We start from the raw sequence: 18,158 nt of genomic DNA on the forward strand, positions 1-18,158 counted from the left end.
AGCTTGCTGGAGGGAGATCTATATTTGGCTAATTCAGGGTATTACGGGCAAACTGTGTGACCGCACTAAGCACCCTGTCATATTACAAAAATAATCTATGGAGCTATACCTACCAATAGGCCCCAAATCTCTTCTTATATAAATAATCAGTCAGTTGGCAGTGAAGAAAAGTCAATCGTTTATTAAACCAATAATAATAATATAGAGGAGCCTCTCCGGCGTCACCCAGCCAGTGCGCAGAGAAGACTGCCAATTCACACTCAATACATGGCATATATTTATACTTTCATTGCGTTACATGAGACCAACGTACATGGAAAAATACTGGTTGGCACAGTAGCTTAAAGGAAAGTCCATATATGGCACACAGAGCTCTTATAGAAATCTGCTTCTACTATTATTGGGGAGGGTCAGAAGGGGTGACTCCCTTTTGTCTCGGTGCCTGGGAGCACAGGCATGGCGCCTCCAGGAATGTGCTTATCACCTCTGAAACCATATGCAACCTTGGGTCTTAGAACAAGAAAGAATAGTATGAATTCAGCCACCTTGTGTAACTCAACTAACTGGGGCCTACTCGACTGCTCGACTGCTGGAGGACAGCATATGACCGCTGCCTGAGATACATCATGCTAACAAAAGATTACAATAAATGCAGAAAATCGATTCTATCCCTCAGAAAATCGTGGAGTTTAGGTCCCCCCGGGAGGCCCCTTTTATATGGCTCACTGGTTGGGGCAGCCTGTCGAGCCGGCGTAGGTGCCCCAGTAGCCTGTCCCCCATGTCACACCTGTGGTTACTAGAGGGTCTGGGTCTCGATGCGTGCCACTACAGAGGAAGCAACAGAGGGATTTAATTGATGAGCAACTTTAGTATTAGAGGCTGCAATCTGCGTGAGTTGGGCGGAAGAGGGCAATGAATTTTCCATTTTGGAGAGCGTTGCCCTTATGTCAATAGGAGTTTTCGAGAAATTATTAAAAAAATTGTTCAAAAGACAAGACACTGTCTCCACAATTTTTGTTTCAGGACCTCCACAGGTCTTCAGAGTCATTAGCAACGTTAGTGTCTGGGCCTTTAGTGCCCACCCCCAACTGCTTAGAGATTGTTTTCTTGTGTACATTCCGTTGTTTCTTCTGGGCCGAGGGACCACTTAGGTCTGCACAATGAGTGATGAGCGAAGTGTGATCTGGCCAGCAGCATTGTTACTCAGGCTGGTACCTGTGTTAGGGCCCCCTATCTCTTCTACTTCCTCTATTTGCCTCTGGCCTTGATCATCCTCTGCTACCTCTTCAACCTCCTGGGCACCGCTCCCATACAGGCGCGGTGCAGCTAATCCAGCCCTGTCCAGAGAAAGCCTCCTTTCTGCTTTGTCAATTTCTTTAGAAATTACCCCCACTGCTTTTATCAGAAACGAGTCAATAGTATCTTTACTTATATCCTGTTTTGAACATGTGGGGGCCCCTTTCCTCCTCCCATGGTGTGCTTGAGCCTTCAGTCACCCAAACCCTCCTCTATACACTGGGCATAAACAGAGAGGATGCAAGCAACAAAAAGAACTCACATGTGCTTCGTCGATAGATACTTCCTGCATGCTCCTTTATGCTTTCCCAATCAACAGTGGGCAGCCCAGGCATGTCAGTCCTCCCTCAAATGAGAATCACTGGTCCACTAGTCTACGGCCAAGAGAGTTGGTCCGGCTGGACCTCGTAGATCCGCGGACAGACGCAGACTGGACTGGGCACCCCCTTGCGTGTCCCGTGCTGCGGGGTCCGCGATATACTTTTAAAGTGCCACCGAGCGCAGACGCAGTGACGGCAGAGCTTCATGGCTCTCAGCTTTGTGGGGCTTGGAGTCCCCCCTGGCTGTGGCTGCTGCTAGTGCTCTGGTTTTCCACAGGCGGGTCCCGCTCTCCGGGGGTCGCAATGTACTTTTGAAGTGCCTCTCGGTGTGGACACAGTGACTGCAGCGCCTCCTGGCACTCAGATTTGTGGGGCTTGGAGTCCTCCCCTAGCTGTGGCTGCTGCTGGTGCTGTGCTTCTCTACTGGCGGCTCCCGCGCTGCAGGGATCACAATGTACTTTTAAAGCTCACCGGGCGCGGACACGGTGATGGCAGCGCCTCCTGGTATTCAGCTTTGTGGGACTTGGAGTCCTTCCCTGGATGTGGCTGCTGCTGGTGCTCTGTTTCTCTACTGGTGGCTCCCAGGACCTAGCACTTATCTGTTTCTTATATTTTATGCCCAGTTATTCATATTTATGAAAATAGCAGTTTAAATATATATGGACCTCTCCATATTAACCGCCAGGCAGAGTCAAGGGAAGCAAATATCATGATTTCCTCACCTCAAGCAGTTAATTTTATTATGTTCCGTATTACTTTGTAAGTCATTTATGCGTTAAAAAGTAATGTGTCAATAATAGGAAATGTATTTTCTTTTAAATATACTATAATCAAACTATTTGCCCTTGAATGAACCCTTAGTTGCAGATGGATGTTGAAATTGTTCTTCTAGGCACACAATAAAGCAAATGTAATAACTTTTTTTCATTACAGTAGAACATATTCGCTTCTCAAACTATATATTCGTGCAAGCATTGACATTTTCTCTTTTGTGTCCCCGTAGACTTTGAAACAGCAATTTGCGATGGTAAGTTTACTCTTTTAAGAAAACCTTTGGAAAACAACTGTCTCCTGTAGAACTTGTAATGTAGTTTATTATGTGCATAGGGATGCAGAGTGCATCCTGTTATTACCTATTTTCTCTGTGTTATGCATGACAAGCATCACTTGGTTTGTTTTCGTCATAGAAGGACATGCACATTTTGTGTGCGTTGTTTTGAAGTCTGGCAACTGCAATTATCATCTGACATTTACCTAGCAGTGCATAGCGCCTTCAATTGATTTGTTCTGGTTTGATTTGTTCACCACCACCCTTCTGGACAACCTGGCCAATCTCGGACTCAAACAACTTGTTGACACCCCCACTCACACAGCCGGACACACGCTCGACCCTATCTTCACCTCCAGCAAGCACATCTCCTTCGATCACACTACAGCTCTCCACTGGACGGATCACAGTTGTGTTCACTTCAGCTACAAAACCACCCTGACCCACAACCGTCCACAACCTATTCCTCGGAGAAACTGGAACAAAATCACCACCGACCAACTCCTCACATCACTCAGCCAAAACCCTCCCACCCTCTCTATGGACCCAGACCAAGCGGCCACCAACCTCAGGCATTGGATTACCCTCAGTGCGGACGAATTAGCACCCCTGAAAAAGGACCAGATGAAATCAGCCAGCAAAAAGGCTCCCTGGTTCAATGACGAACTTAAAACATCCAAGAAGCTATGCCGCACCATAGAGAAGAATTGGAGAAAAAACCCAACCTCAGACAACATGGCCTCCCTCAAGACAGCTACCCGCAAACACCACCAACTGATTCGATCCGCCAAGAAATCAGCATTCAAGGATCGTCTCGACAACAACACTCATAACAGCAAGGAACTCTTCAATATCGTCAAAGAATTCACCAACCCCACCCCAGCAACTAACGACATCACCCCCTCCCAAGACCTCTGCAATGCGCTATCCTCCTTCTACAACAAAATTGCTGACATCCACAACAGCTTCGAGAATTCTCCCAGCGATCAACCCGCCCCACCCCCTTCAGATCCTACTCTTCCAACTAACAACCTCAGCGCCTGGAACCCAATCACCACTGAAGACACCATTCACCTCATGAACTCAATCCACTCTGGCTCGCCTTCTGACCCCTGTCCCCACCACATCTTCAACAAAGCTGACTCCATCATCGCACCCCAACTCCGCGATGTCATCAACTGCTCTTTCAACTCTGCCACCTTTCCAGAAAGCTGGAAACACGCCAAACTCAGCGCCCTTCTGAAGAAATCCACAGCGGACCCCTCAGAACTGAAAAACTACCGACCCATATCCCTCCTCCCTTTCCCGGCCAAAGTCATCGAGTTTATCAACCTTGATAAACGAGTTAAATTCAAGGCACTATGCTTTATGCACAAGATAAAAATTGAAGTTGCCCCCACCTATCTCCAATCTCTTGTCAAACCCTATGTTCCCGCACGCTCCCTCCGTTCCTCCTCCCAACATCTTTTCTGTGTGCCTAAGTTTAGGCTCACCAGAGTGGGTGGCCGTTCCTTTTCTGTACTAGGACCCAGACTTTGGAATTCTCTTCCTTTGGACCTACGAGTGGAGCATTGCCATCTTCGCTTCCGCAAAGCCGTTAAAACCTGGCTCTTTGCTCAATAACTCTCTCCGGTAAGCCGCAAAGCCGTTAAGACCTGGCTTTTGCGCAATAACTCCCTCCGGATTACTATGCTATACTGTCAATCAGCGCCGGGAAACCCTCACGGGTAGCTGTTCGCGCTCTACACGATTAATAATAAATAAATAATAATAAATAAATAAAGCCGTCAACAGCCAGCTCGCCGCCTTCCTTGAATCCAACAACTCCCTTGATCCATCTCAATCCGGGTTTCGAGCGAAACACAGCACCGAAACCGCCCTCATTGCAGCGACCAACGACATCCGAGCACTCCTGGACAATGGAGAAACACTGGCCCTCATCCTACTCGACCTTTCCGCCGCTTTCGACACAGTCTGCCACTGCACCCTTATTCATCGATTCAGCAACATCGGCATACAAGGAAACGCCTTGGACTGGATCATCTCATTCCTCGCTGGGAGAACTCAAAGAGTCCGACTTCCCCCATTCTACTCAGAGGCCACCGAAGTCATCTGCGTCGTACCTCAAGGATCCTCACTCAGTCCCACCCTCTTCAACGTCTACATGAGTCATCTTGCCTCCATCGCGCGTCAACACAACCTCAACATCATCTCTTACGCCGACGTCACCCAGCTAATCCTTTCCCTCACCAAAGACCCCAACACCGCCAAAACCAATCTTCACGAAGGCATGAAAGAAGTAGCCGAATGGATGAAACAGAGCCGCCTAAAACTCAACTCAGACAAAACGGAGGTGCTCATCCTAGGATCTTCCCCCTCAGCTTGGGACGACTCTTGGTGGCCTTCAGCTCTGGGCACAGCACCCACACCCACAGACCATGCACGTAACCTTGGCTTCATCCTAGACTCCTCTCTCTCGATGTCCAGACAAGTCAACGCCGTCTCGTCCTCCTGCTTCAACGTACTTCGCATCCTCAAAAAGATCTTCCGCTGGATCCCCCTCGAGACAAGAAAGACTGTCACCCACGCACTGGTCACGAGTCGACTGGATTATGGTAACACACTTTACGCCGGAATCACAACAAAATTACAGAAAAAACTCCAGCGCATCCAAAACGCGTCAGCGAGACTCATATTAGACATCCCGCGCCAAGATCACATCACCGGACATCTAAAAGACCTCCACTGGCTTCCCGTCAACAAAAGAATTACTTTCCGCCTTCTCACCCACGCACACAAGGCCCTCTACAATCTAGGACCCGAATGCCTCAACACTCGATTGTCCTTCTACAAACCCACCCGCCAACTAAGATCGTCCAATCAAGCCCTCACCGCAGTCCCATGCATCCGGAAATCCACCATGGGTGGCAGATCCTTCTCCTTCCTTGCTGCCAAGACCTGGAACTCACTCCCCACCCACCTCCGCCTTACTCAGAACCACATCTCCTTCAGAAAAGAACTGAAAACCTGGCTATTCGACAAATAATTGAACCCCTTCCTCTAGCGCCTTGAGACCCTCTGGGTGAGTAGTGCGCTATACAAATGCCTGAACTTGAACTTGAACTTGAACTCCTCTCTTAGAATTCACACACTACCTCTTTGTTTCAGTCATGCTTCTTTTCACACAAGCAGCACTTTCCATTTTGTTTATTACTATTTGACATTGTTAACTTTATTGGGTCTGGTGTTAGCTAAGTCATTTGATTTTACTAACTCATAAGGGGGCAGATTTACAATAACTGGAGCATCCCTGCATATTAGCAGGGATGCACCAGTTATTGTGCACTGCGGCTCCGCCACCATGGATGCGCCACATTTACAATGTGCGTGACGCATCTGTGCCGTAAAGGCGGCGCATTGCTGGAGTTGCGTTACAAGCGCGACGCAGCTCCAGCAATGCTCTGGGGGGCCCTATCTGTACAATGCTGCGTCAATCCTTATGCCTGCTTCAAGCAGGTGCCGGATTTTGACGCAGCATTGGCCCAAAAGTGACTGAGTGAAATGTTGTAGATTTCCCTCAGCCACTTTTAGGAGGCACTCCCCCCGCACAGGAACGCCTACTTCTGGCACAGGGCTTTACAACTTGATGTATCTCCAAGATATGTCACGTTGTAAATAACCCGCACCATGGCGCATCTATTGCACCGCCGCTGCATCACAAAAATGATGCAACGGCAGCATAAAAGAGGCGAAGGGGGCTTGTAAATCTGCCCCAAAGTTTTAAGGAAAGCCATCTTGTTCCATTTACATCCAATACATGGTGACCAGGCAAGGTGCTCAAGGGTGAGGGATGGCAACCAAAGAACCCGTATAGAATGGAAAAGGTTCAACAAATACAAATTACCATGAGCACTCAGTTATGTTACAAGGTAGGATTGTACAAATTAGGAATTTTATCATTCCAGTCTCTTTATTGAACCCACAGGCACTTCCTTAAATTCACGCACCAGTATAACTAGCCAAGTCACATTTTATTACAGCCAACACATGTTTTTTCATAGTTTCGTATTAGCATCTGACTTAATCAGGGCGGCGAATAAATACATCCCAGATCAGCTAATTCCTAAAGCTAAATATGTATGTTGCCATCACCCCCCAACAATAAGGTAAAAAGGACATAGCTTTCCAATATACTAGAAAATTAATGATATAGGGCCCGATTCACAGAACTAACTTAAGACAATATCCTAAACTTACTACCATTTTGGTATTCACAGAAGGCACTTACTCATTTTGGTATTCACAGAAGGCACTTACTCATTTCTGTATTCACAGAAGTTAGGAGTCCTAACTTTAGGACTCCTAAATGCCTTCTGCGAATACCGAAAGTCCTAAAATTAGTTTTTTTTCTCAGTTTAGGAGTAGTAAAGTTAGGACTCCTAACTTTAGGCCTCCTAAATGTCTTCTGTGACTACTGACAGTCTTAAAATTAGGATTTTTCTCAGTTCAGTAGTAGTAAAGTTAGGACTCCTAACTTTAGGACTCCCAAATGCCTTCTGTGAATACCGAAAGTCTTAAAATTAGGATTTTTCTCGGTTTAGGAGTAGTAAAGTTAGGACTCCTAACTTTAGAACTCCCAAATGCCTTCTGTGAATACCGAAAGTCTTAAAATTAGGACTTTTCTCAGTTTAGTGGTAGTAAAGTTAGGACTCCTAACTTTAGGACTCCTAAATGCCTTCTATGAATACCGAAAGTCTTAAAATTAAGATTTTTTTCAGTTTAGTAGTAGTAAAGTTAGGACTCCTAACTTTAGGACTCCTAAATGCCTTCTATGAATACAGAAAGTCTTAAAATTAAGATTTTTTTCAGTTTAGTAGTAGTAAAGTTAGGACTCCTAACTTTACTACTCTCTGGTTCGGCCCCCAAAATAAGGAAGTCTCTACCACTGTATGTTTGGCTGAACTCATCAACCTGGGTTTTGAAAAGGGTGGTCAAAAGGATTTTAATTAATATATTTTTACTGAACTGAATTGACATGAGTCAGAAATGAGGATGTGGCCTAATGGCTAGGGTGGCCGATCTCAAAGTGGGGAACCAGGTTTGAGTCTTGGCAATGATGCTCAACATCCTGTGATTCTAGGCAAATCACCTAAACATCCGTGCCTAACGAAAACAAATGTGTCCTTGTGTAAGCAACTGGTGCTCATGCAAAGTGCTCTGATATCCGATACCTTTGGGTCAAGTTTGTGCTATAAAAAACTCTGGAAATAAAACGTAACCATACAACAACACCTGGTTCTCTACACCAAAAGTCTGCAAAATCATTGCAGGTGAAACATTATCAGTCCATGACACACTACGATCCTAGTTGAAGTAAGTCAGATATACTTCAAAAACTAACCTGTGCTCACCCCTCTGGAAGTTTGGCACAGAGCAGGCAGGCTTAACTTAAGAGGCAATGTGTAAAGTATTTGTGAACACATCAAAACAGTAACTGCGTGAAAACACCACCCACAAAAAGACTCCACACCAGTCTAAAAAAATTGATTATATTATTCTGAACAAAACAAGCCCAAAATGACTAAACTCTAATAAGTCAAAGTCAAGACATACATTTTTTAAATATTTAGGGGTCTGGCGGTGGCCCAGCGCTACATTATACCTGGCGCAGGTATAATGTAGAGCAGTGGTCTACGAAGTGATGCATCTACCTAGATGTGTCACTTCGTAAATATGGCGCAACATGGCTCATTTCTTATGCTACTGGTGCGTCACAAAAAGGGACATACCGGCTGTGCAAGAGCGACGCAAGGGCTCATAAATAAGCCCCTTGGAGTACTACTTCCAATTGAATGAGCCACACTGAAAGGTAGTACAACCTCTGGCATTTCGTTCTGAGGTTATTCCGTGGAGTAAATTGGATAACTGATCTTTAGCTCCATTACTCCCCTTTGGTAACTCTTGTTTGGCCACCTACAGACTGGCACACCTATCACATCTCATGTCAAGCTTGACTTTGATATACGCTATACCTATGGGCAATGTTTTTTTAACTTTATTTTCTTTAATTGAATGGAAAAACATGGAATTATACATCAGTTGTGAGACTAGATGGGCAGGATGAAGACAGCAAAGCAGACATACTAAGGCAGAGATCTACACATCCACACAGACTGCATTTGGTCCAACTCCTTGATATACCTCAACGCTTAGATCACTCCTTTAACGGGACCCATATTCTAGTTGCCAACTCCCGCCTTCTTTTCCCCCTTAGAAGAAAAACAAAGGGCTCCAAATTATACGTTGCAACCATCCTTGCTCTCCAATTAAAGAATGAGTGGGCTTCCAGACTTATCCATTGAGACATAATACACAGCCGAATCATTGCCATCGCTGCAAACAGGAAGGCGGAAACATACCTAGATGTTTCACCCATCCAGGTATCCTCGCACCCCATTATCACCAGCTCAGGGGAGGTTACAACCGGAATTTCCAGCGCCATTTTGATAAAATACTCAACTTCCTGGAGGAATTCCCTCAGATTTGGACACAAATAAAACACCCCTATAGCAATGGATGCTCGAAGCCCACACCTACGACAACTATCAGCCTTCCGCCCCCTCCACCCACTTTGCAATCTTTGCCGGTGTGTAGTATAGATCAAACATTGCCATATAGCTTTGAGTCTGTAAGCTACCATAGACTAAACTATGGCTTGCCAGTTCCAATGAAGGCCTAATATCAACCCCAGTCCTACAAAATATTCCCTCCCATTTTGTATTCTGTACGTCAACATCGTCCGGGAGACCTGATAACAGGTGTTGATAAACTGTACCTATTCTCGAACTAATTCGATTAAAATAACCTTTTTAAATATTGTGGGAGTATCATGATGGTATTTATCAATAAAACTTCAGATCTGGAGATATTTAAAAAAAATCATGAGTATTTAAATGAAACATCTCCCTTAAAAAGAAGAAGGAAGCCAATTGCCCACCCGAACATAGGCCGCCTATATCCTTCAGGCCCAGCAGCTGCCATCTAAATATACCTGGTCCTGAAAAATAGATGGCAAAACTCCAGCAGCCGTAAAGGGCGTATAGGTATTAATATTTGGAATTGCCCATTTATGGCGAATTTTCCACCAGTCTGAAAACACAGCCCTGATTACTTTGAACCTTGTTTTTTTTAAGTAACTTGGTTCAAGTATACGCATTAGAATACCCTTAGCCGCCTCTCCCAAACCTATCTCGTAAATAGTTGGTCTGTTGGCTAACTGAACCTCTGCCCTATCTCCTACCAACAATACTCCAAAATGTTGCAGCATAGCTGACCAATAATACAATAAAATAATAAGGACCGCCCATCCCCCACGGTCTCTAGGGAGGCACATACACTTGGCCGCCCTACTTGACCGACGGTATCCCAAGAGAAATCTAAAACAAAATCGCCTCGGCCCTACCCTGACTCACTTGCAAAAACTCTAGTGGGATAGTTCTAAATAAATACAAAACATTTGGGAGGACCAACATTTTAAGTACGTTGCAGTGGCCATACAACGAAAGGTGCAGATGATCTAATCTTTCTAACGTATTATTAACAGATTCAACCACTGGAAGGATATTCAAGTCAGTGATATTGGCCACTGAAGCAGTGATTTTGACCCCCAAATATATTGCTTCCGTAACAACAGGAACATCAGAGGGACACATAGCGGCTGATTGTATGACCTGAGTTTTATAAACATTCAGCTTATAGCCTGATGGTAGGCCAAATTGCTCAGCAAGAGTCTTTAGAGCTGCAAAGGCAGGACCGACATCTCTAGTTAGAAGCACAATATCGTCCACATAGGCCAGCGTCTTATACTCTTGACCATTGACCCTAACCAGCAAAATATTCGGATTCCCTTTGATTTTACTAAGAACAATAAAATAACCTGTCTCCTGCCCTGAGATACAAATTGTTGCAGCTGGAGAAATATACAATGCTTGTAATGCCTGTATAAATTCGATATTAAAGCCCTTCCAGCGGAGCCCTGCCGATAAGAACCCCCAGGAGACCCTGTTGAATGCCTTCTCGGTGTCCAACAGGATCACTCCGAGGGGAGACTCCATGACCTGCGCCCAATCCAAAAGGGCAATGACCCGCAGAACATGGTCGGGCGTATCCCTGCCGGGAATAAACCCATGCTGCCATATGGACACTAAAGGAGTAATAACCTCCGCAAGTCTAGTGCCTACATTTTAGAGTATATTTTGCTGTCTGTATTAATTAATGAGATAGGCCGATAAGATGAGGTGTTTAGCTCAGACTTGTCTTTTTTCTTGAAAAGTACTATCGTAGTTTGCCGCCAAGATTCAGGTATGACACCCTTCTGTGCCGCCCTAAAGACTGATAAAACGTCTTGAAGGATTTCTTGGGAAAATGCCCTATAGAACTCCAGCGGAATAGCATCCGGGCCTGCAGCCTTTCCATTGGCCAAGGACTGTATGGCCAGCTCAACCTCCTCCCAAGTAATTAGAGCAGAAATAGCCTTATTCTGACCTGTTTTGACTTTAGGAGTATCAATATCCTGCAGAAAGCCCTCAGCCAAAGACTCACTGAGCAATCTGGTACTCTCTTCCTTGTACAGCAAAGTATACAACTTCTCAAACACTTCAATGACCCCCTCCTGCGTGTCCTGAATACAACCTTGCTGATCCTGAACTCTAGTGATTCGATTTGCCAAACTTCTCTGTTGTAGCCTTTTAGCAAGAACGCTGCCCAAATTTTCCCCAAATTCATACATCATCGTACAATATTGAACATACTTGGCAGCCAAATCTTCACCAAAAAATTCCAATAATTTAGACTTGATTATAGCCACCGCCTGTTGTCTCTGATCCATATTAAGGCAGTCCTTAATATTCCGCGTTAACTCCATCTCTGCAACCCGTAACTCCTCAACGCGTCCCTTGGTCTGCTCCTGTACAGTCTTCCAATGATAGGCTGCAAAGCTCTTAGTCTCACCCGCACTGCAGCATTGAATGTGTCCCACACTATACAATCAGAAGCAGTTTTTCTGTTAATACCTAAAAATGTTGCTATCCATTTATTCATGTGATCTCAATAAGATTGGTCCAACAATAATTTTCTTTCAAATATCCACGGTCTGGGAGCTCTGACCAAGTGACACCAGGGGCACTCCACTATCAGCGAGTTATGATCAGATATAATTTTTGGGTGTACTTCAACAGAGGCCTCCCCTACCAGCTGATCAGACATAAAGAGATAGTCCAACCGGACCATTTTTTTGTGGGGGGGCAGAATAGTATGTATACCCATCATTATCTTTATTATGCCTGTAGCAAACGACAACCAATCTGTACTCTGAGACTAAAGTCTGAAGAGCCCTAAAGACTCTGGGTTTCCTACCCAGATACTTTTAATCACTTATAAGATTAAAGTTGCCTACCAAATGAATATTCAGATCCCCACACATAACCATAGGGTGCAGCCATGCTGCTAATTTAAGATTTAGACATTTCATAACTTCTGGATCGTCTAAGTTTGAGCCATATATCATGCAGATGGAAATGGGTCTGCTATTAATCATAATTTCGGCTACTGCCCATCTGCCTGCACTGTCCTCTTTGGCTTTTTTACTGAGCCCAACACCTCGCCTCAGCAGTATGGCCACACTTCTAATCATAGATGACTGTCTAGAGCAAGCTACTAACTAAATCAAAACCAGGGACTTTCAAACACTCCCGCTTCTCCCATGGTATATGTGTTTCTTGTAAACACAGAATATCTTCTTGCATGATTTGTACAATTTTGGATAGCAATGCCCATTTTTTCCCATCATTTAGGTCACACATTTTCCATGTACTTGTACGCAATCTATCCTGCCCCATTTAAATAGAAAATAGGACGTAATTTCAACTCAGAAAAAATAAAATCTTTACTCACAAACAGTAACATACCACCAAAAATGTTTTTGCAGTTGTCACAACTATATTTTAAGACCAAAACCCTGCTAGCCTTCCAGCCCTCCCTCTTCAGCCAAAGCTTAACCCCTCCCTTTACCCATACCCAACCCCAACCCCTGCCCCCCAACCCTTCACCCCCCCCTTATGAGGCAAGAGGACCTAGGTCATTGTGATGGGATAAGCTGGCTTCCCCCATTCTCCCCTAGATCCTTCCTCCCATTATTGCACACAACCGAGGATCTTAGCCAATACCAACCTAAAAAAAATTCTAAATGAGAGAAGAAAAAAAACCTTTCCATTAGCTCAACCCCCGTCTTAATACCTGAGAAATCTAATGACCCCTGCAATGGTGAGCCACCAAGGCTGGAATTTTCAGCTAAATAGAATTCAAAAACTCTTTCGCCTGGATTTCCGATAGAAAGAATCTCGTCTGGCCCTGGTGAATTATTTTCAGCTTTAAGGGGTAGAGCAAGAAGGCTTGCGCCCCCTTTGCTTGAAATGCCTCTATTAGCTGGCGGAGCTGCCACCTCCGCTCAACTGTTGCCGGACATAAATCCGGTCTAATGAAAAACTCACAATCTTTCCCTACCCTCTTCCTGTCTGGCCTAGCTAGGTCATAAAATCTCTCCTTAGCCCAAAAATTATTTAGACAAATTAATATTGCCCAAGGCTTATCCCCAGCTGAGCCAGATTTCTGCCTTTGCTTGAAGGGAAAACAATGTGCTTGTTGAACCTCCAGCTGCCAGTCCCACTGCTTTAAGTCCCGAAATGCTTCGGAAAAAAGTTCCATGACAAAGTGTTTGATGTTCGACCCCTCTCTGCCTTTCAGAATTCCTAAGATTCTTAAATTATTCCCCCTGGACCTGTTTTCCAGATCTGTGAATTTCCACAACATGTCATCCCTTTGTGCCTTAATTGAATCCGTACGGCCTTTCTGAATTGCCAAATCATCCTCCAACGTAGAGATCCTTTCTTCAGCTTCTATGATTCTGACAGCAATATCCGAGCATGTTTTGGCCACTCTTCAGATCGAATTCTGCATCCTGCGACATGCATCCTGTGTACGAGCACTCTTCCTGACACGTCTCTTCGTGGTGCATCATGATAGTCTGATAAATAGTTGACAGTGTTATTTCTGCAGGAGACATCTGAGCAGTGTCTATTGTACGAGCTCCATCAGCAACAGGAGCATTCCCAGTTGAACCAGGCTGCGTAGAGAAGGAATAATCACATATCATTGATCCCAGAGACCCCAGGTCCTTACTTGGCCCATTTATCTTTCAGTTTCATAACTTTGCGGACAGTATGGACCCTTGGGGTGAAACTTCATCTTTTGACGCTTTGTTGCACCACCAATAAGCAAGATTATTGTTGTCACTCGTCCACTCCTTGTCCGGGCCTTCATCCTCCGATGACCCTGTATGGTCTGACATGGAATAGAATTTGTCTAACCCTTCGGGCTCATTTACAAACCCATTATCATCAGAAGGATCCTTTGGACGAGCCCCTTCAGCTGCTGTACTTACAAAATCAGCACTTTGGCTTGGCGACTCAGGATTTTGTTGAGCACAAATGGCCAAAGCTACCGACCATTGCCCGGCAGAGGTACCATTGGTTGGGATTCTCTATTGCCTTCACCTCCATTAGCGTTTTCACTGCCACCAGCCGGCATCATGCTAATGATTGAGCCATCCCCGTTTGGTACCGATACGCTAGCCCCAGCCTGCTCCTGATGCGGGGACCCATTTCGCTTGGGGGGGCTGAACAAATAGACTCTCACTTCATACAGCAGAAATGGAAGCTGCGCCTGTCACTTTCGATACCGTATCGCTTGCCGTTTTGAATGCAGCCAGCTGCTCCTGCTTGTTCCCCTCCCCACTCACAGGGGTCTTCACTTTCCCCGCTTGTACCTTGAATAGTGTGGGCAGCAACTGCTTCCCTTTGTCTACTCCGGCGACAGTCGATTGCAGATTTCGAGTTGCTCCTGCCGCCATCTCATCTACTCCACGGGCAGCTTGCAGCTCCTTGCCCTGCTAGCACCTTTACCGAGATTGGCTGCGCGCGCTATCAGCGCGTGGGCTTTCAGGTTCTTAACCAGCACTTTCAAAGCCAATATTCCAAGTGGACACTGAGATGAACACAATAGACCAAAACAGTTTGGAGGTAATCCGAGCCAGGATATTTTGCCTGGCAATCGTTTCTGTAACTGAGTCAAACGCTAAAGCATGTCATTTGATAACACCCCTTCTCTGCTGCATTAGATTTAAATCACTTTCTTCCAGCTTCAGCTGCCACCATTACTACGACGACAGCAACCTTGAATAGAAGGAATTGTCCAGGAGAGCAAGCAACACCATCTCACAGCCGAGTGACCAGCCACCATCTTGCCTCCTCTCCACATACCTATGGAAGTTGTCAGTACAATATACCTATGTACATTGTACTTGCAACTTCCTTTGGTTACTGTTTCACACCGGCACCAGCATCAGTGCCTTAACTCATATGATAACTATATTTATTAGCATACAATTAAGTTTAATACAGCATGTTCTCTTAAGACATATTGACATAGCTCCTACCATTCAGCAAGTTAATACTTAGCCTTTCAAGTCTGCCTAACGAGTTCTCCATGTAAGGCTCTACACAAGATTACTTCCACTAGAGGCTCCCCCACATTAGTTTGGCCCCTTTTAAGATGGCGCCCATCGTACTCACTGCCCTATTTGGCGTCGGTCTCTGGCCATGGCAATCCATGTATTATGACCTTTCGCTTTGCAACCCTCCCACTGACCTCCCATGTACTTCGGGAGGTTACTTTGCATGCCCTCTTAATAATGAAGGGAGGTTCACATTATCCAACCTCCCCAATGGAGGCCCAGTCCATTCACCCCCTTCCAATATGGTGCCAGTAATAAGTTGAAAATAACAAGCACAATCCTGGGGTCTGAAAATAACACACAGAAGAAAAGACGAAGACACTGACAATATCACACAGATCTAGCTGTGGGATAATCCCTTTTTAGGATGAAATCCCTCACCCACCGAAGGTGGCATGCTTCATAATTTGGGATTCTCCTCTCAGAGGAACCTAGGGGCATATTACCAAGCAATAACGATAATTATCGCTATTGCTTGGTTAGAGACAAAAATTTGCCGCTGAGCTGCCGCGATTTTTACCGCAAATAAACCTTGGGATTACCAAGGTTTATCGCAAATGCGATAAAAATCGCTGCAAAGCATGAATATCGCTGAAAAGTCCGCGATATTCATGCATTACCGAGCTAATGCTCTTAGCCATGTTATCCACCTCCCATTGGATAACATGGCTAAGAACTGCTCAGGGCAGGTGTTAGCTTTTGGAGATATTCGCGCTTAGCACGAATATCTCCAAAAGTTGGTAATAGGAGATAGCGATGTTAGCGACTGTTTTCAGTCGCTAACATCTTGGCACGCCCACTTTGCATGTCATTAGTGATAAATATCACTGACATGCAAAGTGGGGCCCAAGATGGTCGCTATCTCCTACTAGCTGTCGCTAACTGGTGTTAGCGGCAGCTAGGTAATAGGGAGATAATTTTATCTCCGCTTTCTTGGCTTTTAAAGCCAAAAAAGCGGAGATAAACTCCCTTGATAATATGCCCCCTAGTTCCTCTGAGGGCTACAACTCCCTCTCTGAGAGAGAGGCACACAGGGAATCCCAAATGATGAAGCATGCCACCTTCGGTGGGTGAGGGATTTTGTCCTAAAAAAGGATGATCCCACAGCTAGATCTGTGTGATATTGTCAGTGTTGTCGTCTTTTCTTCTGTGTGTTATTTTCAAACCTCAGGATTGTACTTGTTATTTTCATATATTGAATTGGGTATGTAGCAGTGTAGCCCATGATACAGTTAACACAAGTAAAAGTAGATATTTAGTACCAGGTTCAAAAGGTTAAGTATCACGTAATGAGAATTGTAAACACCAAGGAAATCGCTAAGATGCAGCATATCTATGTTTGTACTCAATTAAAAATTAAGTAAAAAGAATGACACAGGAATAAAGTGTGAGTGCAATAATGACTAACAATATCCACAATTTAAATAGATTGTGATGAAAACTTTGAGAAGAAAGTTAACAACAGGATCCTGGCGATTAAAGCACCCTTGAGTCGTAAGATTTTTACTACAGCTGGTCCCTGGCACAGGGAAAAGTGGACAGGAGCCTTAGCCTAATGACCCAGAACAAACCAAGAAATTTTGCAATGGCACATACAAAGGATGGTCTTGTATCTGATCTTAAAATCTGTAGTGCGTCAAGATGGCAGGACTGTTTGCGGAATTCAGTGGATAGAATGGAAATAAATGGGGCCCAGATCTTAGCATACTCTGATTTATTCCCAAGGGTAGCCATTGACAGCCTCTGCATTCCTAAAAGGTACCATAATTGATGTAGCTATTGCGTATGCTCAGGGATCCTGTTTGAGTTCAACCCCGCTAACAGTACCCGGTGTGCGGCATTCAGCGCTAGTGCCATCTGTTTACCTCTGGTAGAGCGCAAGGGGAAGGTCAGAGCATTGGGTAGTCCTAAGAGGGTATAAGCAGGAAACCTAGGAATGGTGGTGCCAAAGGCCCTAACTATGTCATCAAGTATACTCTCCCAGTATCTTGGGAGCTTTGGACAGTTGCGCAATAGGTAGAGGTGGGTACCAGGGCTACCGCAGCCACGCCAGCAGAGGAAATGCAGTTTTAGCATGACCCATGGAGTTTGCAGTGTGGTGGGCCCTATAGAAGACATCCTCCCAATCCTTGTCTGATAGTGTGTGTCCCAGCTCACCTTCACAGCGACTCTGACCTGCAGAGCGAGTCTTCTCAGCGCTCATGGAGAGGAACGAGTATATTTCGGAGATAAGTTTGTGATCAACTTTTTTGTAAAGGAGCCCCTTCTCGAAGGGCAGCATAGGTCTAATGGCCAAGGGTCCTGTTGTGGCACTGGATACCCAGTGCCTCATTTGTGCATTTAAAAGAGATCAGAGTCAGTAAGGCTGTAGTTCACTTGAAGCTATTTAAAAGGGATGAGGCCCTGTATGTCAAACAGATGTCCCAGGTGTTTACACCCACCATCCAGCCCATGTTGGCCAACCCTCCTATCCATCCCGGTTGGGAAGTCAGGGTTTAAGAAGATTGGGGTCATCGGTTAGGGCAAAGTGGTGAGGTTAGCCCTTGAGGATACCCTATCCTAGGGGAGCAGAGTAGGGTGAGTAACAAGTGAGGAATGTAGCCCCCAAGTATGGGCAGACCGCAGCAGCCAAGCCTTCCTCCAGATATGGTGGCCAGCTACTGTCTGGTCCATGAAGACCCAATACTTCTCTGTCATAGGACAATTCCACTCCATGAGGTACTGCACCAGTGAGGCCTGAAAATAGCGGGATATGTTGGGCAGTCCGAGGCCGCCCTCCCTTTTAGGGCGCTGCAGTAGGGACTTCTGCAGGCGGGGAAAAATCTGAGTGTTCGATCTCAGCTTGTATGTGTTGGAGCGAATGTGA

The 18,158-nt window shown here is 45.3% G+C and overlaps 1 long non-coding RNA gene across 1 annotated transcript in view; it reads left to right on the forward strand.

Annotated features, from left to right (window-relative positions):
- The first annotated feature begins 2,620 nt into the window (after positions 1–2,620).
- Positions 2,621–18,158, forward strand: part of LOC147727777 (uncharacterized) — a 157,101-nt gene continuing 141,563 nt past the window's right edge. The window contains exon 1 of the long non-coding RNA XR_015309509.1: positions 2,621–2,643. This is a non-coding gene — a long non-coding RNA (uncharacterized LOC147727777). The remainder of the gene's footprint in view (positions 2,644–18,158) is intronic.

This window comes from Lissotriton vulgaris, chromosome 3_1, assembly GCF_964263255.1.
Source record: "Lissotriton vulgaris chromosome 3_1, aLisVul1.2, whole genome shotgun sequence".
NCBI classification, from domain to species: Eukaryota; Metazoa; Chordata; class Amphibia; order Caudata; family Salamandridae; genus Lissotriton; species Lissotriton vulgaris.